The 14,194-nt window shown below is 37.9% G+C and overlaps 2 long non-coding RNA genes across 3 annotated transcripts in view; one reads left to right on the top strand and one right to left on the bottom strand.

Annotated features, from left to right (window-relative positions):
* The window catches only part of LOC140682392 (uncharacterized), a 124,546-nt gene extending 111,578 nt beyond the window's left edge, over positions 1–12,968 (bottom strand). Inside the window, exon 1 of the long non-coding RNA XR_012054061.1 lies at positions 3,547–12,968. This is a non-coding gene — a long non-coding RNA (uncharacterized lncRNA). The remainder of the gene's footprint in view (positions 1–3,546) is intronic.
* The window catches only part of LOC121469511 (uncharacterized), a 66,247-nt gene that overhangs the window by 25,312 nt on the left and 26,741 nt on the right, over positions 1–14,194 (top strand). For both annotated transcript variants that reach the window (XR_012054060.1, XR_012054059.1), the window contains exon 2: positions 3,144–3,246. This is a non-coding gene — a long non-coding RNA (uncharacterized lncRNA). The remainder of the gene's footprint in view (positions 1–3,143; positions 3,247–14,194) is intronic.

Genomic DNA, 14,194 nt, shown 5'->3' with positions numbered 1-14,194 from the left:
TCTCTTTCTCTCTTGGGAGAGAGAGAGACTCTGGGGGGAACGGAGACATCCCAGATTTTGTCCACCCTTCCATCTGCAGGGGGGTTCCAGTCCCTCCACCCTTGGGCCTACCTCCGAAGGCCACATGGCTTCTCCCCTCCCCCACCCAGCTCGTGGCCGGGCAGGGGAGAGTCCTGCACTGACCGCTGACCGGAACCCAAGAGAGCAAGTTTTCCTGAGAATTCTGCTTTTAACCCCTCTGTGTTCTCAGAGGCGTGTCTGCCTTCAATCGGTCAATGTCTAAATTAACCTCTTCCTTCCAGAAAAATTCTTTTTCCATGTCAAACTACGACAAATATACACCTAGCAGTCACAGCAAGCCCTCTTCTCCCACAAAAACTCCCATGATTGTTTCACAGATTTCTTTCTGTCCTTCCACTGATTAAGAAAATGTTCTGACATCACTCTACTGGAAAAAGGAGAGACTTTCCAGCCCTCTGTAGAAAAAAGTATCATTATCAAGAAAGTAATGAACAAGAAGGAGACCAGTTGTTCAGCCTCAAGAACAAGTGAACATAAAAAGGGAAGCTAGAGCTACCAACCATGTTCTTAAGATGGTATTGCTCCCCAGCTCCCTGGCCTTTGCTGCATTTTGAAGGGCTAACTAAAGATCACATTTAGTAGCTCACATTCCAGTCCTGAATGATCAGGTGACATTTATCTTGCCCCATGCCCGCATTCACAGCAACACACAGAAGGTTCAGATAAAGAAGAAACAATTGTCCCTCGCCTCTACACAAAAATTCATTTCTTTAAATTAATAAATGATGAAGACTGATGCTTAACTCCCCCTTCAGTTGACACCTTCAGCATACCTTCTCCTGCATGAAGCAAACAAAGAAGAGTATTACAAACTATTTTTCTGACCATTTTTGACATGTAAACCCAAATCTGTCCAGACACAACAGGTATAATATGAGACTGAGCTTTTGTGGAAATAAGACATTTTGCATGGGATATAGTTGAGGTCCCAGAAAAACCAGAAGCAAGTAAGATCTTCAGTTTAAGGCAGACCCTGACATGAAGGGTTAGAAAAAAAGGTAGACTTACTATAAAAAACCAAGTTCAAGTCTGAGAAAGTCAAAATGCAGAGAAATACAATAGGCCGAGAATATTTTGGGTTCAATACTGGAGAGGAGGTAAAGGAAAGAATTGTTTTATTCCTACTTAAGCATCAAAAAGCCCCATAATTTGGATGGCTGATCCCTTTTCACACATAGCTGTGGAACCAGTAATATTACAGACCACCATGGCAAAGACTTCTCAAGAGAAAAATTTATGGTAGCAAGAGGGAATTCCTCATCCAGTCAGGATTAAGAGAGTTCATCATTGAAGTTTACTATAATTCTCCACAGATAGGAAAGGGAAAAAAAATTAGCTGCCAGAGCTCTGTACACAGCAGTGTTTCCTTCATCCAGAGGTCTTTGGACTTGGAAAGGCTCATCCAACAGAATACTTCACCAGGTGCCTGACAGACTCAGGAATTTATTCTATCAGTATCTCCACTACCAACATCTGTTAGCCAAAGAGATAACAAACAATAAGCATCATATAATTCCCTAAGACAGAGGGAAAATTACATCAATACTTACATCTGTGAAAGTATTATCATTACTATGGGGAATCAGCTGCTGGTGGCCATTGGGTGCTCACTACTGCTGCTCAACAAACAGTGCATTACCCAGTAATAGGACAGAGAACAAAGATGTTATTCCTAATGACTTCCAACCTTCATTTCCATAAGCTACTTGTGAAAGGCCTATAACAGATAACCAAGAAAAAAACCTTTGTTCTGAAATTTTATGCACAAACCCATCATACAGAATTTTGAAATGAATGCAAGAATAGTCAATTTCTGAAATAGAAAATAGGTGAAACCTGCTGCACACCATCTTGATCTAAGGTGGCATAGCTCTAAAATGTATCATTTCTCTCCTGAAAGAAGACATCACACATGGAAGACCACACTCAAATCTGCATAATTGCCCATTTGTAATAAGGCTGTGTTCTGCAACTTGTACATGCTTCAAACACTTTTCTGCAGCTGTAGCCTCATCAGAATCAAACATGACCTTCTAAATTTGTTCTAACTCTTCTAACAGTATTCAGAAACAACACCATTTAAATCAGCAGATCTGCTTGCAGACCAGCATGCTGCTGTGCTGAATAAAAAAGATCTTTGCATATATAATTGTTTAGTACTTCTTACTTTAGAATGAGAAAAAGATAGAGGCTCTATATTAATTATGCCTCCCAAAAGGAAAAACAATGTTGTGACTCAAACATGTACAGTTTAGTTTAAAAGAAAACACTAAAACAAAAACACCTTTTTTTGCTAAAAGTATTACGATTTCAAGGAATGTAAAATTATGTTTGTCCTCTATATGTAGAAATACACAGAATTGATGGACTGAATGCCAAAAATCTTGAGTGACTAATCTCAAGCAAGCTAGCTATAAATTCTTATGGACTCCTGAAAATAATTACTTAGAAGGCTTCCTCTTCCCTCCACCCATTCATATTACAAATTGAGAGGAATAATAGTTTGATCTCATAAATAAGTCAACAATCCTAAAGAATGGCTGGTCAAAAGACAGCCCAAACTTCTCCTTGAGCTTATAGTTAACATCTTCCAGGCAGGAAAGAAGTTAATTCCCACACTTCCCAAAAGTTAGGAGAGAGAGGGAAGAAATTGAGGCACATATCTACAAGTCTTACAAAAGCATTTGCAATGCAAGGATTTACTGGTGGTACACATTCTATTAAGGCTCACCTTCACATAATCAGTTGAGAAATTGAATGAAAACTTAGAAACTGGCTGGACTACAAAAACACTGTTTGAATAAAGAATAAATTTCTATTAAAAATTGTGTATAAAGGGTCAGATTTAAATGGAACAATTAAGTTAGTCTGTTTTCAGCTTTTATATAAGCAAAATGAAAATTCAGATCAGACACAAGCAGGAAGTTCTATATGAAGCAGGTAAAACATGATCCAGGTGCAATGTCAGCAAGTGTTCTCAAGGGAGGACTGTTTATTATCAACACAAATTAGTTTGTTGGAATTTTCAAATTCTTTTACCTACACACATTTACCTCCCCCAGGAACATTGATGCAGCACAGCTTCTGCAGGCTGAGCAGCTGAGATTCATGACCTGAAGGATTTCTTTTTGTTTCCAAGTGACACATCAAGTGTGTGAAGAGGGGGTAAGTATCTCAACAAAGGCAATGTTGTTTGTACTTCAGCACACATACATAAAACAGCTTCAGATTTGATTTGTTCTAGTCCTTGTTATCCTTCTGTCTCATATCTCTCAGAAATCTCTGCCCAAACACCAATGTGAAGCAAGAAACTAGTCTAGTCAACCAACAGTGCTTTCCTGTTTTGGGCTGGAATAGAGTTAATTTTCTTCTTAGTCACTGGTACAGTGCTGTGCTTTGGATTTAGTATGAAAATCATGATGACAACACACTGATGTTTTTTGTTTGTTGCTAACGAGGGCTTACCTTACATCAGTGACTGTTCAGTTTCCCAATCTCTGCCAGCAAGCTGATGCAAAAGAAGATGGCAGGGAGGAAAGCCAGGACTGCTCTTCAGAAAGAGTCAAGACTTGCAGTTTTTTCAATTCCTTTTCTAATGTGAGAGATCATCACTAACCCCCTGCAATATCATTATGAAAGTATGAGCTATCATACAGACAACAGCTAATGGCTTTAAAATTAGGTAAAGTAAGTAGCAGATTATAGCTCCACAGTTATCATTGCTCCTTATTTTCCATTCTGCTTTTCAATATGTATCTCCTAGCTCTCATGAATTCCAAAAACTCCTCTTTTAGAAAGCAACACATCTAAACCAGCTCTCTTCCCACTTTCAACACCAGGCAAAAAGGAAAGAAGTACAGTCATTGCAAGCATCTACTGCTTCTTCCAGGCTGTTTCTGGTAGAATAGATTAAAAGAAAACACACAAAGATTTCTCAGCAAGAAATTCTCACAGAACATGAATTAAAGAGATTACTTGGTGGATGGAATGCCAACCTCACTTAAAAGCAGGAAACACAAATATGAAACATCACTGTTATCAAATATTTATTCCTGTAAGACCTCAGTTAGGCTACACATCACTGAAAATGGTCCCAGCTATTAGTCATTCAAATTTTCCCACTTCAAAAGCAACTCGCTGTTCATCAAAAAGCTTCTTGCCGCCTGTCAGACAGACCCTAGAACAGCCAGCACAGTAAGACACCAGATCACTGCTTTTTTTAGAAGTGGTTGAGGACTTTCAAATAGGAGGATTAGAAGAAATTTTGCTCTGGACACCTTCCCTTCCCAGCTTCTTTTTTTTCCAAAAAATTGTAATCAAAACAACCTTTTGACATAATTTTCAGATTCATGAAAGATTTAAGGTTTTCAGACATTTCTCCCAACAAATCAACTCTAATGTAACATTTTTTCATTCTGAAATCAGCATAAAATAGCGACTCAAAAATGTTACCATGCAAAAACATGGGTTTAAAAAACAAATTATTTCAATATATTTGAAATGAAGAATTTAATTCTTCCCCCTTCCATAAATCAGTAAGGTCAAAACCGACTGTCCTATATAGCTGTTATTGCAAATAACCACTAAATCTGTTTTATTTTCATGAGGCAAAAACTGCACTCATTGTTTTTACCTCTCTGCCAGAGACAAAAGAAAGAACTTCAGAGTCCTGCTCTAAAAGCCAAGCTGAATTCTTTGCAAGGTTTGCATCCTTCACCAGCAAGCAGAGACTCAGCTTGTGCCTGTTGTTTGAAAAGGGAAAATCCATCGCTGCAAAGGGGAACATATTTAACCAACAGCAGCAGAAATTGAAGGGCATCTCTCAGGCCAGAGAGAAAGTGCTGAAGAATAATTTTCACTTTGCCTGTCCTACATTAATGATTAATTTTGTGATAACTGCAGTAATTGCTGCTCAGCTCCTCATATCTTCATTACAGCTGAGGTTGAACAAATTCAGAATTAAATATTTACATGAAACAATTAAAACCTCAGATTTCTATTGCATACACAATAGCTACTAATTCAACTTATATATTGAACATATACCTTGAACTAAACTTAAGGCTTGCAACCATTCCATACATATATTTTCAAAATATGACAACCCCACACTTTTTAAATTATTTATCATAATAAAAATCCTCTTTGTGCCATTTCTAGAAGTTCAGCTTTCAAATATCTATCTTAAGTTTCTAAAACAGGAAATTAAAAGTAAACCTTGTACTTTAACACACCAACCTGTGTTTTATAAAGCTTTCATTGGAAAAAAAGCCTCTAGTCCAAAACACAATCATTTCCCAAGACATTATGCTCCCTTAAAACAAAATGTAACCAGAAAAATATTAATTTAAAATCCCTTATTATATGACCATTTTGTGGTATTTTGAAACATAGAAGGGAAATTGTTACAGTTATAACTCAGTACAGAAACACTGAGACTCTAACAAGGAGAGGCTTAGTATCTCACTTCTAATAAACTCTTATTTAAAATACTTTATTACTTCTTTGATGCAACAGCCATCCCATATTCCAAAGAAATGCAGAATTCCTGTAGTAATGTACCATGATTTGTCCCCTGGTCTCTCACTGAGGTACTAGCAGCCTAATAGCCTTCGGGAAAGTCAAACACACTGATTGAGGGCAAGTTTCTCCCTCTAAGTACAGCTTTTTTTTAGCATTCAGAGAACTTTGATAAAAGCACTGGTACAACAGCCAGCAGAAGTGTGCTATCTCACACTTTCTCCAAGAGGGCCTTTGAACTCGATAGTGAATAACTTGGAACTATTTTTACAGAATCTAAAATTTATTGCAAGAAATGAAGAAGGGAACAGCTTAAAAAAAAAAAAAAAAAAGAAAAGAAAAAAAGATCACTCATCTGTGGTTTCTGATTCCTCTTAAGTGACATGAAGTATTAAAAGCTCACAGTTCCCTGAACCCTCAGTGCCAATTGCTGACACTCGTGGGGGGCTGCCCCTTCAGCTTCCTGCTTAAAAACCAAGTACAAGTGAAATCCCACGGGAGCAGCCAGACAAATGTAGAACAATGCTAGTTTAATATAGCGTGTCCACTCTGCCTTCTGCATGAATTTATTATCCAACAGTACAGATCAGAAGTAAAGATGCTGCCCAGCCCAGCTGCAGAGGAAGTGTCCCTGAAGCACCCACCCAGACACCAACAACCTGCAGACACTAAGGTTCATGCTCTGCCTCCTTGCATATCCAAAAACATCGTGTTTTACTAGATGAGGACCATGAGGACCAAGCACCCCAGCAGTACACAGCTGATCAGAAAAGTGACCCATTTCTCAGAAGGAAATCATGACGTTTTTAAAGTATTCTAAACTTCTGCCCAGTGAAACTTCTAACACCAACTGCACTGCCCCTGGCATGCAGCTGCATGACAAGAACCAGGCCAACAGCAAATATTATGTCAGGGTTAGAAACTGAGAGGCAGCAACAGAAATATGCTTTCAGTCTGTTCCAGCTAAGGATTTCGTTTCCATTGGAAAGAAAAACCAAATCATTTTGTGGTGAACAATGGAGTTGATTAGCAGGCATATAATTCTGCAATGCAGTGTGTTAATTACCAATAACATATTGAATCAATAGCTGAATGACTTTGTCATAAATCAATACAACTAATCCAGTTGTTCTCACTCATACATAAACATTACAGATGATTCAAAATATGGCTCAAAATTTACTTTGTCGGGGCAGTGTTTTGTGTACAGCCAAAGTCAGGGCAGTGCTTAAGCTGCCTGAGCAGCATCTGCAAATATAGAAAGGAGAATGTTATGTAACCTACACCAAAGCCATCAGGTTACCCTCACACAAGAAATACAGCACTTTACCATCCAAAGTGGCTATCTAGAGGTCTTTGTAAGCTCCAGTGTGAGAGATTTAGATTTCCCTCACCTTATTTATCAAGCAAACTGCTATCAGCTTAGAAATTGAAGGTCATCTTTGCCCTGTCCAACTGTGCAGGTAAAAAAAAAAAAAAGTGCAGGAAAGCACTGTTGGTTGACTAGACCAGTTCCTTCATCAAGGACCAAAAGTTGCTCCACAGTTTTCCACAATTACAGAAGTTATTCAAGGACATACTTAACTTGTCACCAGTCCTAAGAAAGTGAAGAAACTCATGTGCCTGCCAAATTCAGCAAGGTACATATTCATGTTTATGTTCTGACCAAAAATATCTTCAGCCAACTAATTAAAACATCAAGGTAGCTGAGCAATCAGTGTGATAGCAAACTTCTGCAAAATACTGATTTTAGATATTGAGTCTAACATTTAAACTACAGTCTCATCAGGATTTAGCCAAGGGGAAAAATATCTATTATGCATGACTCTTTGCACATGCAAATCAGAATAGTGTTCACATTTAAACCATGAAGCTAAAATACACTCAGAGTTCCAAATTCCTTTTGGGGATTAAGTTTGTAGAGCATCTTGGTTACACAAAGATTGGGTTCACTTTTCATTGACTTTTTAACAGTCTCATTATGTCATCGGCTCTTTTTGTCCTCCAAAGCCTTTATGTCACTCTTGCCAGATACAAGTCTCAAATATTAAAGGTAAAATTATTGAGTATGTGACCAAACTCTTTCATTTTCAGTGTAGTGTACACAGAGCAGAAGAAAGAGGCCCAGAACAGATCTTCAGCATTTTTCCCACAGTGTTTGGAGCTTCAGCATCAATTTCCTGGATGCTCCAGTTTTGAATTCTTTAGCAATATGTTGTAACTTAATGAAGATGCTAATTCAAAGATAAATCAGTGGCCTTACTGCATGTGACATTTTGCATCTTCCAGTACATAAAAACCAGAGTAGCATAATCTGGTTCTGGGGTCCTTGTCCCCAAACTATGCACCAGATACACATAACTGCCTATGCGGGGGTGCACAGATTTCCTACCAAGACTAAAAATACAAACCCAGTCAAAAACCAAAATAGAATTATAAAAGAAATTATGTGTGAACTGCCCTGTGAATCCCTTTGGAAACAATACTCACCTCTGTACACTACTCTAGACAGAGTACAAGAACAGTTATCACTTATAAGAAAATTTAGAGATTGTCACAAGGAGTGGAAAAATACAGAAAAAATTCTTTTGACAAAACAAAGATATGGTGCAAGCTATATGAAAAGAGGGCCATATTCCATAACTCTGCTTCAGATTTTTTCTCTAGTATCAAATATCTAACTCTATTGTCAAACAAGCAATTAGCAACTAAATCTCTGCAAGATGAGAACAAGAACACATCCCAAGGCCAAATCAAACTAGTGAGGATGTCAAGAAACAGGTCTGCAAAAACCGATGCTGTACTATAGAGAAATAGATTTGAATGTATAGAAAATTATTACACTGAAATGAGGTACCATCTTTTGGACATAACTCAATCAGCATTCCATTACACCAACTCTGCTGTGAGGAAACAGGTGAACTTTTATTACATCCCCTGGCTCACTGGCTGGTGTAACCCAAAACATCCAAGGTGAATTCATCAGTATGTATGGAGCAGCAGCAAATTTTATTTGTAATGCATAAGGTAAATATAAGTTCTTTCTGAAATCTCTATTCCTCTGAAATTAATTTGAATTTATACTTGAGAAGAACAAAGAGTACTGTGGGAGGACTGGATGTGATTGAAGGAGTCTGATATGCCCATCCTATAATCTCTTTGAATGCCCTACATGGCTTCTACAAATTGAGCTGAAACATCACAAGCTCTTAAATTAGAGCTCTAGGCAGAGGCCTAAAGCCAGACTGGCACAATTTGTCTGTCCTGAAGTTTTATTTTGGATAGAACTGTCACATCTCTAATATTTAAATGGAATTGTCTAAATAATTTATGGCATGCCAAGTGTGTGAAGTGTGTGATCAAGGCACTGTTCCCAGAACAATGAATATAGGTTTCACTTACTGAAAAATCAAAATATTATATTTGGGATTGTGAAATCCCATACACAGATTCAGATATTATTTGAGCAAAATTAATTTGTGCGTTCTACACTTATGGTTAAAAAATAAGACAAACCAGATTAGTAACCAAATAATAACTGCAGAGAGCTTTATGCTGAACTAGTTTCCCCAGACTTCTACAAGCATAGTCCTCTTATAATCTTCCTTCTAAAACAGAAAACTGAAACACTTGTAAGGTATTAAAAGAGGCCAGCAAATCCACTAAGTTTCTGAATTTGTGAATAGAAAAACATGGCCTCAGAAAGACCAGCATTACATTCCTTTACAATTCTGCATAGGACTAAGAATGTAACAACAAGCATAGAGCAGTTGGTGACATTATTCCCCAAAGCCCATGAGATGACACAGCACATTTGAGCCACACACAAAGATCAGCTAGGAACATGTCAATCACTCCTGACTCTCCTGAGATTACCAAGGCAGATCTGTGAAATTGCAGCTACTCCAATTTCTACTAAGTAGAATGCACCAAAGCAAGTGCAACCTGCTTCCCTGCTGGGCTGTCCTCATGGGGAAGCCTTTGTTCCTCACATGCAATCCTCTATTTCAGCTTCTGCAAGTTGCCTTTCACATCCTGCCCATGCATGGCTGGTCTTTTTCCCAGTAACCTCTCCACAAGCATACAGGGCTGCTGCTAGGAACCCCAAAGTGCATCCCTGCTCCAAGCGCTCGTCCCTCAGCCTCTTCCTACAGGACAAGGGTTCCCACCCTGATGGCCTCTGCTGAATGTCTCTTGCACTGAGAAGGGGCTTGTCGAAGGCTGCATGCAGTAGCCCAGATATGGCCTAACAAGCGACAAGTCAGAGCTAACCAATCCCCTCGAGTGATACAGCTTGACTGTAGATTTTGCAAGCACAACCAGAGTGATTGTTCCTCCCATTTGTTTTACAGGCCCCATGCATTCATATACATACATTTCATACAGGTGTATTTTGCCCTGTTTTATTGTTTCTGAGCTGTTTCTTGCAAACTGCCAGTTTGCATCTTCACATAGGGTGTCCTTACTTCCCAAGTTGTCCCCTTCCCTCTCTTCATCAGGCTGGCCAGCCTGTTGACAAAGGTGCTGTTGCCCCATTTAGTCAGGTACTCCTCTCCATATCAATCCTTCATTTTTTAAAAGGGTCTTGTAGCTGTAAAAGCCACTATTTCCTTAACACAGATTCTTCCTCCAAAAATCCCCAATATCTAGCCCCTATCCCCAACAGAGCAATCCCCAAGTGACATTTTGCTTATGGGTGAACTATCAATAAATCAGAAAGGTCCCTTCCCTTTATACACTTGTCTCTTCAGGAAGTTGTCACTAACCAGTTTCATCTCTACACTTAGCTGTAACACAGGCCCCATAGTTCCTGACTTTTTCAGTCCAATAATAAGAAATGGAAAGGGAAAGCCAAACAACTTGCAGGAGGCTCAGAACAGCACCGTGAGTGGAAGGACACAAACAGGTCACAGGCATAAAACAGGTACACTTGTCATAGCCACTGAGAGAAATTATTGCATAAAATTACTCAAGAGTATCAAGCAAAAAATATACTTCTCATAAAGAGAGGTTTTTCACTCCCTGTGGTGACAGTCAGTGCTGTTTTGAGTTGTAACAACCCTCAAGAGATGGCAAATGTATAGATGCACTTTTAATCACTTCAAAATGCTGACAGTTGGTTCTTTCCCAAATCCTACTGGAAGGCATTTCTCATATATTGACTCTAACAGTCACTCTCTCAATTATCTTAGACACAAACTGTTATTATATATCAATGTTAATATAATTATGTTAGCTATCAAAAGGGGCTTTATTTAGAAACAGCTTCCTGCAAAATATTTCAAATTGAACTTGAATAAGCATTTCTCAGCAGAAAAGTGCTCTACTGGGACTCTAAAAGCAACTCCAAATTCAATTCCTCTCATAACAAACTGATGTTCTTTGCTACCTGACTTGGCTCAGCTCACTTGCAGACATTCTGGTTATTGTCACTCCTGTACCTTTCTCAAGCCCTACCAAAGACCATTCAAAATATCACTATTGGGCAGAACTTTAACAGAAAAACTGCCAGCATTTTGCAGCTGTCAACAAAAATAGAAAATAAGCTGCAGCTTTACTTCAAAGGAATTTATTTTCTAGGTAAATCCTTTGCTTGATAAATCTTGTTGAAGAGTCTTTCCATGATGCAAAGTAGAGGCTCTCTCTGAGCTGCCCTCATGATTCCCTGGGAAGTTGGAAAGCCAGGCCAGGGGCCAATAAATGTGTTCAATGGGACTTATGTGCTTGAATTATTCCTTGCATTTTTATGCTCAAAAACTCCAAGGTAAAACCAGGCTTATATGGCTTTGGTATGAAATCAGACCCTAGAAGTCTTCAAAGCCAGAACTGAATTAATCAAAATTATTTGTGATTATTTGGAGAACTTTGCTTTATGTAGCCTAAGATAACATACTATGAGAGAAGGAGGGCTTCTGCTGTGAGTGAGCAGAAAAATAAAAGGCATTTGAAGAGTCCTACCAGCTTACTGAGGATGAGATCCTTCCCTTTATTCAGCACTGACTTTTATCTCTCCAACAAGAACTGATCCCTCCTGTGCTGCACAGTAACACAAGTTACTGACTGCCACAGAAAACTTTCACAAAGTCTCAGGTATTCATTATGGCAATAGCATTTTGAAAAGTGTAAAAAAGGAGCCATAATGTAGGAAGTCTCCCTTAAATTATAAGTATTATTTAATTCTGTTAGTAAATATTGAGTTCCTGCTGCTCTCTCAACAGCAGAAAACAAGCCAGCAGATTCCAAGTGCAGGAACCAATCTGAATAAACATGGATGAGTGTCAAACAAATCTATTTACCAATAACTGATTCTTTCTAGAAAGTGAAAACATGGTACTTCCAGAAATCACATTAGATGTTTTTTTCCCTAGTGTTAAATTTATAGTTGTACCTGACTCCACCAAGAAACACATAATAAAAAAAGTCAATCTGTTTTATTAGATATGGAAAACATTTAATTTTATGGTGAATGCAAATGTAAATATTTTGAAATTATGAGTTTTTAAATATTTACTCTGTAACAAAGAATAGTAGACAGAAGCTGTGAATACATAATTAAAGCAGCAGTATACTATCCTACTAGTCTGGAAATTAACTTCCCTCCCATCAAACATCACTCCTTTAAAAAGAATTTAAAAAAACCCACAGGAGTTAATTTATTTTAAAAAACAACAAAAAAAGAAAACCAATAACATACTGGGTTTTAAATGTATACACTCAGCTCAGCTTTGTAGCTGCAGAGTAGTGTATGAATACAAATCAGCTTTGCCCATTCCATCCAGGTATTAGTGGCAAGGCTGTCAAAATAAGTGAGAAAATCATACACATATCTGACTATACTGACTGCAGATAAGAGAGTCAGGAAAACCTGATCTTCTAGAGACGTGAATTCCTAAAGCATTTTCCCAGTTTAATAGAAAATAAAGAAAAAATGTGAGTTTATGTCAATCAGTTTTAGAACCACATAAGATAAGGACACTAATTCAAAATTGACACGCTACATTCAAAGAAAATTAGTTCCATTTGAAGCCAATAAAAAAGCCAGTTATGAACTAGAGATTAAACTCATTTGTGCTGAGACTTTCAGTCAGATACTTGTGCAACCACTAAATGCAGGTGTTGCTTACTGTCATGGTGCTGTGTAAGAGTAATAAACACGTCTGCTGGGAACTCTTAATTATAGATGACAAACTATAAATCACCAGCTTGTTGCAACATCAGAAGGCTCAAGATGTGATCCATCATGTCTACATCCCAAGAAATAAATTAACCCCTCTGCTTTGTTTAGTAGACAAAATAGATTATACTTATTTATGAGCATGATACTACTGCTAGAAACAATTAGGACCATGCTTGTCTTGAGTATTGCGTTTGCCCATTCTTCTACCATTGCCTGTACTGGTTTGCACTGAAACTGCTACTATGTAAGCATAAAACAGTGTAAGCTGCAAGGCAGTGGAGCAGCAAGTACTGTATCTTAAGACACACAGAATCCTATAGGATAGTCACTCTCATTAAGAACAGTCCTATTCATTAACTTCCCTGAACTAAAAGAATCCCAGTATAATCCAGGCAAATAAAACTTTCCCTGAGAAAGCACCAAGTACATATATGCACGTGTAAGTATCTGTGTATATTCACAAACATATTTTGTTCAAGTGACTACTATTGTAATTTAGGCAAGTGACTTTTCAGATGTTCATTCTTAGATACTACAAACAAGCCTGAAACATACTTGGATATTTATCTGCTTTAAATGAACAGTGACAATCTCTCCTCTATACCAATAAGAAAATCAGTTTGATGGGTGGAGTGGAGAAATATTGACAGCTGAAATCAGTTTAAATCCTGGGGTACTGGATAAGGACTTCTCTCAATTATTATATTTCACCACTAAGTGCACCCATGTTGTTTTACATTATAATGGTAATAAAAGTCAGGCAGGCAGTAACTTTTTAATGGAAGGAAAAACTGGCTGTGTTACAGGAACACTCTGTCAGGAGGAACAGCAGGTGAACATATAAGTCTTACGTGTGTCACAGAGTACTATAACCACAGCAGGACTAAATTACTCTTCAGAAACACACCTTGACCATCATTACTGTGAACATCAACATGGAGCTACATATATATATATATTTGATGATACAAACATAGACCTTTATAATCCATCTGAGCAGAAAAAGACAAAATTCTAGAGTAAATCTATGCAAATTAAATAGGCAACCATAAAAGCTTTGTCTTTTCCTATAAGAAACATTTTAGTATTGTTGGGACAATCTTTAATTGTAACAAATAGTGTTTAAGTCTTATGAATGCGTTCGGCTTTAAATGACAGTACTTAATCCTGTGTTAATACAAGCAAGTGGTTATCTTAGCCTTTAAGACTGCAGGCCTGAGAAACACTGGCAAGAAGGTATTTATTGGCCAGACCACATCACTGGGATGCACCCAAAGAGAAGAAACATTTTTTGGAAACCTGCAAGCAAAAAATAATAATTTGAGGAATGGTATGTTTCCCAAACATCCACCAGAGACCCTCAAAAGATCTCCACTGTGATGCAAATAAGCTTTGAGAAGTCCTTTAAATATGTCT

This window comes from Taeniopygia guttata, chromosome 2 (assembly GCF_048771995.1).
Source record: "Taeniopygia guttata chromosome 2, bTaeGut7.mat, whole genome shotgun sequence".
Classification (NCBI taxonomy): domain Eukaryota; kingdom Metazoa; phylum Chordata; class Aves; order Passeriformes; family Estrildidae; genus Taeniopygia; species Taeniopygia guttata.
The sequence above is the reverse complement of the archived record's forward strand: the minus strand, read 5'-3'. Positions and strand labels throughout refer to the sequence as shown.